The sequence below is a fragment of the Amblyraja radiata genome, chromosome 38 (genome assembly GCF_010909765.2).
Source record: "Amblyraja radiata isolate CabotCenter1 chromosome 38, sAmbRad1.1.pri, whole genome shotgun sequence".
Taxonomy (NCBI): Eukaryota; Metazoa; Chordata; class Chondrichthyes; order Rajiformes; family Rajidae; genus Amblyraja; species Amblyraja radiata.
The window spans coordinates 3956648-3968733 of NC_045993.1; the positions used below are offsets into that span (position 1 = coordinate 3956648).

A 12086-nucleotide genomic window follows, 5' to 3' on the forward strand; every position below is an offset into this window, starting at 1 on the left:
ATTTCCCGGGTGTAAATTAAACTAGTAGCCAACTTCATACTGAATTTTAGAAATTCGCTACTCAGGAGACCCTTCAGCCCGATACATCTAAGCAAGAGAGCAATAGTTATGTGAATAAACCAATACCTTCTTAGCCTCAATGCATTTCTTAAGTGTCTCTTCCATTGTTGCAGCTAATGAGCTTCAGATAACTTCTGGATGAAATTTTCCACAGCTTCTCTATCTTCACAAAAATATCTTCTACAACTACTTTAAATGTCCCCAAGTAATTGAACCAGGGAATTTATTGACATTCAAATCGACTCCAAGCCCCTCAATTTTACATTAAATTTTCTGTCCGAAAGAAAACCAATCCAATTTAGTCAATCCAATTGGTCATCAATTCTCTATCATCTTCACAAATCTGAACAGAGAAAAAACCGTTTCATTCATTTGTAACCCAAAATGTCCTCCTTACCCCATGACACATACCAAGGGAACACCAAAATGCAAAATCTTCTCTTATGGTGATCTGCTAACCAGATTGAGATTACAATTTTCACTAAGCAAATAGCTTTAGGTAGATAAAACTACCATATTACATGCCTCAAGGTTTTTCCAGAAGGACTATTTGACTAAATAAAATGATTCATTGATATCGGATATCTGCTGGCATGTGTAAAAACAATAAATATGAGGGAGCAGGATCTCAAGGTTGAAATTTCAGTATTTGTCTGGTTGAACAGATAAAATGTACACTAATTTCGACCCAATGTAGTTGGCAATTTATTTCAGATTGTGTTTTTGTTAAATGCGAATATAGTAAATGATAGAAAGTCAATCAGACCCTTTCTGTAAACCGAGTTTGATACACCTGGTTTGGAAGTTTCAGCAATTCAATTGAGATGGTCAAAATAGTTCAGGGATTCAACAAGATAAACACATTTCCTTTTATGGGGCATTACAGAGCGGGAGTACTCTTCTAGTCAGTGCTAGGATATTTCAGAAAGGTCTAATGAAGCATTTTTTCCAAACAAAAACTAGCAATCTGGAACACTTCCCCAAAAGGCTATGTATACTGGATCAATCAAAATTTCGAAGACAGATTGATATATTTTTGTTTGGAATGGTTAACAAGGAATACACAAGGGTAGGTAAACAGAGCTACCATACAGTTCAGCCATCCTTGAACTAATTAAATGCTTCAATGGGCTCAAGGAGCCAAATGGCCTACTTGCAATCCAAAAATAATGCTCCATAGAATAAAGTCAGAACCAAATACAAGAGAGCACAACAAAACTAAAGCACCCAGCGTACAATACTGATGCACTGTGCATTCATAAGTGTCATCTTTCCAACTAAATGTTAAACCAAGCTCCCACCCCACCCTTCCACAAATCCTACTGGACGACTCTGGGAGTTATTCCAATGACTCTGATCAACATTGATCCTTCCACAATCAACTAAAACAGATTATGTCATTATCACATTATTGTCATGTTTCCTATACTTAAGTAATTACACTTCAACGTGTTGGCTTAAAAATACTTTGGGACATTGGACTTACAAAAAGCACTATAACGTAAACTAAGTTTTGTCCACCATGCCTTTGCGTTCAAGATGCCCAGTCAGTGAGTTTTTGAAAGCCAGATTTAAAAAAAATCTAAAGCAAATGAAAACAAAAGCAAAGCAACAATGATAACAATATGCTAAGTCAATCAGCCTCTGAAAGAAAACAAAGTTAATATTTTGGATAGAATTCTTTGAGGGTCTAAAATCAAAATGTTAACTCACCAGTACAAAAAAAAAATGCAATTAACCACTTGACAGAAAAATGTTATCAAAGTCTGTACCTTCAAGTTGGTCGTAGGCACTTTCAATGTCGACTCGTCACCACAAGCTGTCAGTCCTATGCATGCAAATCAAAAATAAGTGAAAAAAGCATTTTCAAGACCCGACACTGGTCACCATCCTAAATGCAACTTTGCTGTCCACGGATGCCTAAATTGGCAGAGAGCCTAGCAATCTCACCCTCAAACTCCAGAAATTCAAATTTATTTGCACCAAAGAATGATGAGAAAAATTAAGAGGATACAGGTTGACTGACTGTGGAAGAGGATACAGGTTGACTGACTGTGCAGGCAAGTGGCAGAGGAAAGTGAATGCAGATAAAGCATGACGTTGTACATTTTGTCAGAGAGAACAAAGGAAATCTGGACTAAATGGCACAATCTTAAGTGTGCAAAAATGGAACCCGAGTGTACAAGGTCCTTGCCAGGTTACAAACACACCAACTCATGAACATCCGTACATATGAATTTTGGGGACCGGCAGAATGGGTTGCCGGTTGCTGAGCGACTGAAGGAGTCTTCCACCAAGTGGGAACTCTGTGCACAGCAAAAATCCCCTGGTTTACCTCCACTTTGCCCTTGATTGCCCTATGCTTTTATTTAAATACACAGTTCGTCGCCCTTGAACAGTGTCACCTAGACATTTTCCATTCGATTCTTGTGAGCCGTTGGGTACGGCGATGGTTTCCAACCTGTGAACTGCTTGGATTATGAACACAACTGTGTCATAACCTGGTAAGGACTTGCATTTGTACCTTTGAAAGCAGCAGGACAAATTTAAAGAACAGTTGGTAAAGCAATGGAATTTTGAGGTTAACAAATTAAAACAAAACCAGAGAGAAAAAAAGGGAGGTGATGAAACAAGAAAAGAAAATAGGCATTTGAAGTTGAACTCTGGTAAAATACTACTAATACCGGATTCTTCTGATACTTTTGGAAGAATGTGAAGCCCCTGAAACAATGGAGTATCAATTTAATGGAAAGGTTCCAGGGATAAAAGATGAGAGATTTCAACTCCAGTGTTAGTGGAGAAGCTGGGATTGTAACCTCAGGGCAAACAATGAGAAATTTGACAAGATTTGTATATGATTATAATAAGTTTAGGCAAGGTAAATATGGAACAGATGTACCCAGATGGGACATCTTGGTCGGCATGACCGAATTGGGCCCATGGGCCTGTTTCTGTGCTGTAAGACTCCAGCAAAAGTTTCAAGCAGAGATTCTCTTTAAATAAAAGATGTCTGTTCAAAGTCAGAGGATCGCAAGCAACTAACTTCCTGCACAAATATTCATAACATTTCAGTAAACTATTACATGAAGTGTAAGGTTACTCGCGCAGTTCCAAAATGACTTTGTATCTGCAATGCTCCTTCATTTAAAAAAAAAAACTACTTCCAACATTCAAGACAATGGAAGGTAGACACAAAATGCTGGAGTAACTCAGTGGGACAGGCAGTATCTCTGGATAGATGGAATGGGTGACGGTTCGGGTTGAGACCCTTCTTCAGACTGATCGATCTAAAAATACCAGTGACTAGATAGAGCATGTCTGAATTTGGAATATTGGATAATCAATGTACTTAGCCATTTTCTGAAATGATTGTGGGTGAATGCAAAGTTCAGGAAGGTTTCTGCCTCAATTTTGTGATATTTCTCAGAATAAGTGATCGGAGCCAGATGAACTCTCACAAATCTCGAGCCAATGGGAATTAATGAAGGAGTGAAAGGCAATAGCCAAGATTTTAGTTTCCAGCTTTTGTTCAGCAATCTCTTCAGGGAAATGTATAGATATCAAAGGATGACTGCTTTAAGCTCGGCTGTGCAAACACTCAACTAATAATTATAAGGAACATTACTAAAGAGCTGCTACACCAGTCGGGAGAGATTGAGTGGGGAGGAAAGAAAAAAAGAGGTTGGCATACCAAAGTTGGCATTGTACAAAGAGCAGCTATACCTATTCCCCTTCTGTTTCAACATTTGTAAATGAACACTAGCAGAACTGAATAAAATATTTAAAAGCATATCCTTAAACAAGTAAAGGAACTGTGGGTGATATAGGATATATGGACTTCCAAACAACATCTGACTGCCACGCATAGGTTTCTCTTCAAGAATGAAGGCTGTGAATAAGTAGAGCTGGAGCAGCACGGATAAATCCAACACAGATTTATTTATTCCCCAAAATTGGCTAAGCAAACAGAAATAACAGTAACAGAAAGGGGTTTTTATCTAACTAGAGGAAAGTACAATTTGGAGATCCTTGGAGACATGATTTTTGTAATATTTAACGGACTTAGATGTTCTGGACACATTTTACAAATTTGTACAGGACTTTAAAGTTGGAGCCAGAGTCAAGTATGAGGATAGTTACAAACTATATACAGAACACAAGGTGAGCTGAAGGGCCTGTTTCCGTGCTGCACAACTTTGTGACTACAAGGAAGATACAGTCAAGTGGAACAGTGACCATTGAAATGTAATGCTGACAAATATAAAATATTGGGCAAATGGGAAAAATCAGACGGCAATACGAAAAGAAGTACAGGAAGAGAGATCTGGGAGTATGTGTATGGTTCAAGGAAGTGCCAAGATAGATTAGGAAAGTGGCTAGAAAAACCCCAAAAAAAATATTTGCATATAGTAGAAGACATGATGAACCTTACAAAACAATAGTTCAGACATGGCAAGTATAATGTCCATTTCTGGACAAGATATACCAAGAAAAATGTGAGGGCTCTCTAGCGAAGAGATTTTCCAAGACAATTTCAGGGATATGTCAAGTCAAGAGTGTTTTTATTGTCATATGTCCCAGATAGAACAATGAATTTCTTACTGCAGCATAACAGAATATGTAAACATAGTACACTGTAAACAATATGATAAACGAGAGAAAAAAAAGTATAGTGTGTATATGCACACAATTATGTGCATATATATACACGTATACACATATATATACATACACACACACAGATATATATATATCTAACATAGATATTTAAAAGAATGGGGATCAAGGTAGAAGCGTTCACGTCGCGATCCCTGTCAAGTAATATCACCAAATTACTTGCGAATTCTACCAAACACTTTGAAGCCAAGCGAAAGACAAATGATGTCCAGAAGCCCAACAAATGGCAGTAGCCCATCAGCCCGGAACAGGAAGAGAGGCCAACACCCGCCCCCAAGGCCGGCTTTGACCATCATATCTCTAAATGTTGAAGGACTGTCTCCAACTAAAGAAGAACTTGTTGCCCAACTCTGCAGAGAGCATCAGTGTGATATTCTCTGCCTCCAAGAAACTCACCGCGGACCCAAACATCCCCGCCCTCGAGTGGAAGGCATGACCACCCTCATTGAAAGACCACATGAGAAACATGGAAGCGTCATGCTTGCAAAAAACGGGACAATCATCGAATCAACATCAAAGAGCGATGAAAACAACATTGAGGTCCTAACCGCTGAGCTCAGAGGAATTACCATCACCTCCGTCTACAAGCCACCTCCCACACCTTTCCTGATGCCAGAAATACCATCATCTGGGAAACCAAGGATAGTGATTAAAGACTTCAACAGCCACAGCTCACAATGGGGTTACGCTGATGGAGATGCTGTGGAAGCATGGGCCGAAACCAACCAGCTCTACCTGATCCATGATGCCAAACAACCAAAGTCCTTTAATAGCGGGCGATGGAAAGCCGGCTACAACCCTGATATCGCGTTTGTCAGCCATAGCATCTCTGGATTGGGCAAGAAGCTGGTACTGAAGCCACTGCCAAAAACCCAACACCGCCCCATTGGCCTTACAGTCAATGCTGCAGTTACCCCAGCCAAAGTTCCTTTCCAGAGAAGATTCAACTTTGGGAAAGCGAACTGGCCTGGTTTCCAAGAAGATCTTGAAGGGAAGATCGCCCACCTTCCAGCGGACCCCAAAAACTATCAAATCTTCACCAAGTTAGTGCACCAGGCAGCCCGGAAGAACATCCCGAGAGGCTGCCGCACTCAATACATCCCCGGCCTTGACACTCCAAGCAGCGAACTATATGAGCAATACCAACAGCTCTACGAATCTGACCCCTTTGCTGAAAGCACCATGGAAGTAGGTGAGAGACTCATGACCTCCCTATCAGAATGCCGCCAGCGGAAATGGCAAACTCTACTGGAGACAACTGATATGGCAAAAAACAGCAAAAAGGCATGGAGCCTCATCCGAAAAATCAGCAATGACCCATCAACACCAACACATCAACAGTATACCACCACGGCCAACCAAGTTGCGCATCAGTTGCTGCTCAACGGGAAATCCACCACCAAACAGCCAAGACCAAAGGCAGACCGACTTCAGCACTCCCAAAACACCGGACTGACTGAGCCGTTCTCCCTTGAAGAGCTCAATATCAGCATCAAAGCCCTCAAGACTGGCAAAGCCACCGGCCTGGACAATATTTTCACAGAGGAGATCAAGCAGTTTGGACCTCTGACACGGAAGTGGGTCCTTGAGCTGATGAACAACTGAATGCTGACAAGAAACATCCCAAAGATCTGGAGGAAAACCAAAATCATCGCTCTTCTAAAACCCGGTAAAGATCCAGCATATGCAAAGAGCTTCCGCCCAATCTCCCTGCTATGCCACCCGTACAAGCTGTTTGAGCGCCTGATCCTCAACAGGCTTTCCCCAGTCGCTGAACCAGCCATCATCCCTCAACAAGCTGGATTCCGACCTGGCAAATCCACACCAAGTCAACTTCTGAATCTCACACAGCACATTGAAGACGGGTTCCAGAAAGGACTGGTGGCAGGAGCCGTCTTTGTTGATCTGTCTGCCGCGTATGACACTGTGAACCACCGCCTCCTCCTAAAAAAGATCTTGGAGAATACCAAAGACCTGGCACTCACGGACCTCATCGGAGCCCTCCTGAAAGATAGGCGCTTCTATGTTGTCCTTAACAACAAGCAAAGTCGCTGGCGACGACAACGGAATGGCTTGCCTCAAGGTAGTGTGCTGGCTCCACTACTATATAACATCTACACCAATGACCAGCCAATGGACCAGAACACTGAGCGGTTCATCTACGCCGACGACCTCTGTGTAACATCCCAAGAGAGTACGTTTGAAGCTGTAGAAGCGAATCTCACCTCAGCCCTAGATGAGCTACACCTCTACTACGAGCGCAACCACCTACATGCAAACCCAGCGAAGACCCAAGCCTGCTCGTTCCATTTCAGGAACCGGGAAGCAAACAGACCCCTTAACATCACATGGTCTGGAACACCTCTTGAGCACTGCACCAACCCTGCCTACCTCGGTGTAACACTGGATCGCACTCTCTCCTATAAGGAACACGTCAAAAACACCAAACTGAAAGTTAACTCCCGAAATAACATCCTCCGGAAGCTGACCAACTCCAAATGGGGAGCCACAGCACACACATTAAGATCTACTGCTCTGGCCCTGTGCTACTCCTCTGCGGAGTATGCGTGTCCTGTTTGGGAGAGATCATCCCATGCCAAGAAACTAGACCCAGCGTTGAATAACACCTGCCGCTCAATCACTGGCTGCTTGAAGCCCACCAACATAAACAACCTGCACCTCCTCGCTGGCATTGCCCCTGCTGATGTGAGACGGGAAGTTGCCAGCCGAGTAGAGATGACCAAGGCCACCAGTGATGAACGCCACCTCCTCTACGGACGTGTACCCCCGGCCCAACGGCTGAAGTCCAGGAGAAGCTTTCTCAGCCATGTCCAGCCCCTAATAGCATCACGGGAAGAAACCAGACTCCAACTATGGACAAAAAGGCTTGAGGACGACCCCTCTCCTACTGACATGGGTATCCCTCCTTCTGAAGCCCTCCCTCCGGGCTCAGAAGCACCATGGGTCCAGTGGAAGACGCTCAACCGCCTGAGAACAGGAACAGGGCGATCAAAAGCTGCCATGGCCAGATGGGGCTATGAAACTGGCCAAACCACCTGTGAATGTGGAGAAGAGGACCATACAATGCAGCACTGCCTTGTCTGCCCCCTACTACCCAACCAGTGCAGCTCAAAGGATCTTGCAGTGTTCAATAAAAACGCAAAGGACTGTGTAAAGGAACGGGAAACTGTCATATAGCCAACCAGCTTCAAAGACACGAAAAGAAGATGATTTAAAAGAATCAAGAATATTGAGCGTAGAAAGAGATAAATTGTTCCCATTGTCAGAGGGGTCAAGGGCTAGGACACTGAAGGAGATTGCCAAGGAACCAAAAGTGACTTTCAAAACAAAAGTGAATCGTTCAGGTCTAGAACACATTGCCAAGGAGGTAATAGTAGAAGCAGAATCAACTGCAGCATTTAAAAGAGAGCTGCATTAGTATCTGAATGGGAAGCATTTGCAGGGGTATGGGGGGAGACCAAGGCAGTGAACCTTGCTTAAGGCTGGCAGAGAATTAATGGGCCAAATTACCTCCACGTTTAACCATGCTACAGTTCTTTAGAAATGCATTCAAGCCCATGCCAAAGACTCCAGTAACTAATACTTCAGTGCAGCATTGAGTGGAGAAATTCATCCAAAATACTGCACTTAAGACATTAAAATGAAAAAGTGCTACCCATCCTCTTGGATTAACTTAAAAGATCCCGTAGGCAAATTCAGAGATACGTTTTCCGTTAGGTCAACTGACACCAAATTAACTTCACCGTTCACCACTGAATTTAAGTTTCCTATTTACTGACCACATTATGCTCAATTAATCACGATTGATCTGTGTCAATTCTACTCAACCACAACTTGATTCATATCTTCTTCTGAAAAATTCAATTAAAAAAAAAGTATTTTCATATTAACAATGAAGCCAGCGTTTAAAAAAAACTAAACTCCAGCCAGCTCAGGATTGACAGGCACGAATAAAACTTTTAAATCACACAGGCAAGCTTTTGGAAATTCAAGCAATTTAGTTCTTTCCTCCTTTCGGGCATATTTATGAATGGTCAATTTTTTTCTCAAAAAAGAACTGGTTACAGTTTTGACTCCTGAAATTTGTGTGGGAGAAAAATGCCCAAGAGAAAGCTTAGCTCTGGGTATTTTTAAAAATTCGTAATGACTTAAAAGAATTTGATCATTAAAAGTGTTCCCCTCTCAAGGAGGTTGTTGCCAGTTCATAGCAGAGCCAGATGTATCACAGAGTACCATTTTTAAGAAAGAACTCCAGATGCTGGAAAAATCAAAGATAGACAATCCTTACCAACTGTATCACAGTATGGTATGGCAACTGCTCTGTCTCCGACCGGGAAGCACAGCAGAGGGTGGTGAAAATTGCCCAACGCATCACCGGTTCCTCGCTCCCCTCCATTGAGTCTGTCCAAAGCAAGCGTTGTCTGCGAAGGGCGCTCAGCATCGCCAAGGACTGCTCTCACCCCAACCATGGACTGTTTACCCTCCTACCACCCGGGAGGCGCTACAGGTCTCTCCGTTGCTGGACCAGCAGGTCCAGGAACAGCTTCTTCCCTGCGGCTGTCACACTACTCAACAATGTACCTTGGTGACTGCCAATCACAAATTTAAATTAAATTTAGGATGCATTTTGACTGTCAATGTTTACGACTGAAGTTTCACCAAACAGGAATCAGCACAGGGCTATGCAGCAATAAGGAACAGCTTGCATAGCGAAGGTAAGAAATCTCATATCATAACCCAACAGGCATTAACATTTTATCTCAGCGATATAGGTCTCCATCACTTACAAAGCACAAATGAAGGTACACAAGACAGACCAATAACCTTGCACTTTCTGGCATTGGTGCATATTTTACCCACCAACATCTCAAATTCCATCAAGCCAACCAATATAATCCATCCTTTAAAATGCCTTTTACTTTAAAGATAGCGGAGTCAGGGGATATGGGGAGAAGGCAGGAACGGGGTAATGATTGGGGATGATCAGCCATAATCACATTGAATGGCGGCGCTGGCTCGAAGGGCCGAATGGCCTACTCCTGCACCTATTGATCTACAGATCTACCAACCAAATCATCTCTGAACCAGGATATAACAGGCTGTGCCATTACTAGACAATCTTCAAAATGAACCATGTATTTATTAATGAAGTCAAATGCTTATGAACAAGTTAAAATCACACCACAAAATGGCAATCCTGCTCAGCAAAAGAGGATCAGCAGATTTGGATATATGGTGAGGAGCTAATGGTGCAAAGTTATCAACCATGGGAGAAAGACTGAACACCAATTCAGAATTCCACCTAAATGATTGAAAAGCCCTCAAAGGATGATGACGACAGACACCATCTGTGTAAAGAAATGTATTTACTATTTCAGGTGATGTCTTTATCAGAACTCAATGAAAGATCTTTCAACCTGAAAAGGTTAACTGTTTTCCTCCACAAATGTCATCTGCCAACTATGTTCAGCACTTCCTCATTATACCCATGAGTTTCAGATACTTGGTATTTTATTTTTATGCTGCTTTACTGATTCATGTCAGCTTACTATAGTGCATGATGGCCTTCAGACTTTTCATGCCGACAATATTGATACCTCCAAATCGTTGATGTATTTATTATGTTAAAACAACACACATTAGATCAATCTCTATCTTTCCAAAAGCTTTTACAATGTCAGTTTGAATATCAGTGAAGATACCTGGAAGTTTCAAAAGGTTTAGATTATGTTCGCTGAAAATGAAAATCCTGGTACTTGGCCAGTATTTGCCTCGAGAAAATATTTTGTGTTGCACAATACTAGAATGAAGTCCTGCTGCTTCATCACGGACAGAAATAATTTGAAAAGTATAACCCTTTTAAAAGTATCGTAGCTGAAAGCAAATTGTCTAGCAGTTTTGTCAGTAACTAACCATTATTTGTAACCAAATAAAACCAGATATTTGATCAGAACAAGATGGAAATTTAAACATTGCTTGAAATTATATCCAAGTAATTGTATTTAACACAGTCCTATCATGAACAATTCTGGCCAGCACTTATATAGAACTCTAGGTCACAGGAAGCAGCACTTCCTGATACACATTATTAACTGCATTTCTACAGTGCCATTAACATTAAAAAAAAATCAAGAAATTAACATAAGGAATCATTGAGACTGGAGATACTAGACAAATAAACTTTGGATAAAGCAGAATGTTAAATAAGACTATTAACAAATGAAGATGTAAAGGGTGTGTGCACTTAGGAAATTTACAATTCTAAAGTTTGGGGTCTGGATAGCTGAAGCTCGACTGCCAATGCTTAGTTAGTGATTGGAGATGCAGATGACGATCGGTTGTGTTAATGAAAGGTCACTCATAATTAATGGTGCAGGAATTAGAATAGATAGGACACTGCAGAGGAAGTGTAAGCAAGGTGAAGGATATCAATACAAGGGTAATAATTTCAAATAGGTGACACACACAAGTCAGGCAGTGAACAACCTACAAGCAAACAGGCTTTAAATGAGATTAAATTAGAAGGGACAGTAAGTGCTACAAAATATTTTCTAAACTGATCAAATCTATAGAACTAATGGGAAGAGCACTGGCAAATCTTACAGGGGGTACCCTTACCCAAAAGCTTGTTACTTTCAAATACACAACTGATATTACTGGTCATTTTTCAGCCCAAGGCTGAAGTAGCTAATGGGATAGGTGGCTATTCAATAAGACTACACATCTGACTCTGATTGAGAAGCTATGGTGGGAGATAGAACTAAATATTTCAATATATACTCAATCAGACCTCACATCAGCATGTAATGTTACAAAGATGCAATACGGAAATGAAGAAAATATACCATTTACCCCAGTTGAAAGCAGCCAATGTTTTGCAAATGAAAAGTTTGCAAAATCAAATCTGCGACTTTTCAAAAAATTTTAACAGCCATCTAAAATGAGCTAGTCTGTTACCTCAGTAACCACCCCGGTGGGATAAGCAAACATCTCATAACCCTACAGCTCATTATATTGCAGAATAAAAATATTAAAATCATCTAACACGATCCCTGAAACTGAGAATGAAGGGATGCAGGTTTACAAGTCCAATTTTAAGAAAGTCCAAACCCACAAAGAGACTCACGGGCCTGTCCCACTTGACGATTGTTTAGGCAACTGCCGGCGACTGTCATAGTCGTAGTAGGTGGCCGAAAAACCGGCGACAACCTATGACAGCACCTACGTCAAGCTATGCTCATTGGCGTCAAACCCACTGTCGCCGAAAAACTTTTAACATGCTGAAAATTTAGCGGCGACCAGATATACGTTAAGACTTTTTGCGCGTC

The 12086-nt window shown here is 41.5% G+C and overlaps 1 protein-coding gene across 5 annotated transcripts in view; it reads right to left on the minus strand.

Moving 5' to 3' along the window:
- The window catches only part of LOC116966937 (SUMO-conjugating enzyme UBC9), a 45158-nt gene that overhangs the window by 25099 nt on the left and 7973 nt on the right, over positions 1–12086 (minus strand). For 2 of the 5 annotated variants that reach the window (XM_033013319.1, XM_033013321.1), the window contains one exon: positions 1833–1888. The exons of the other annotated variants lie outside the window; for them this stretch is intronic. The gene's annotated coding sequence lies outside the window, so the exon portion shown is untranslated. The remainder of the gene's footprint in view (positions 1–1832; positions 1889–12086) is intronic. 5 annotated transcript variants of the gene reach the window in all.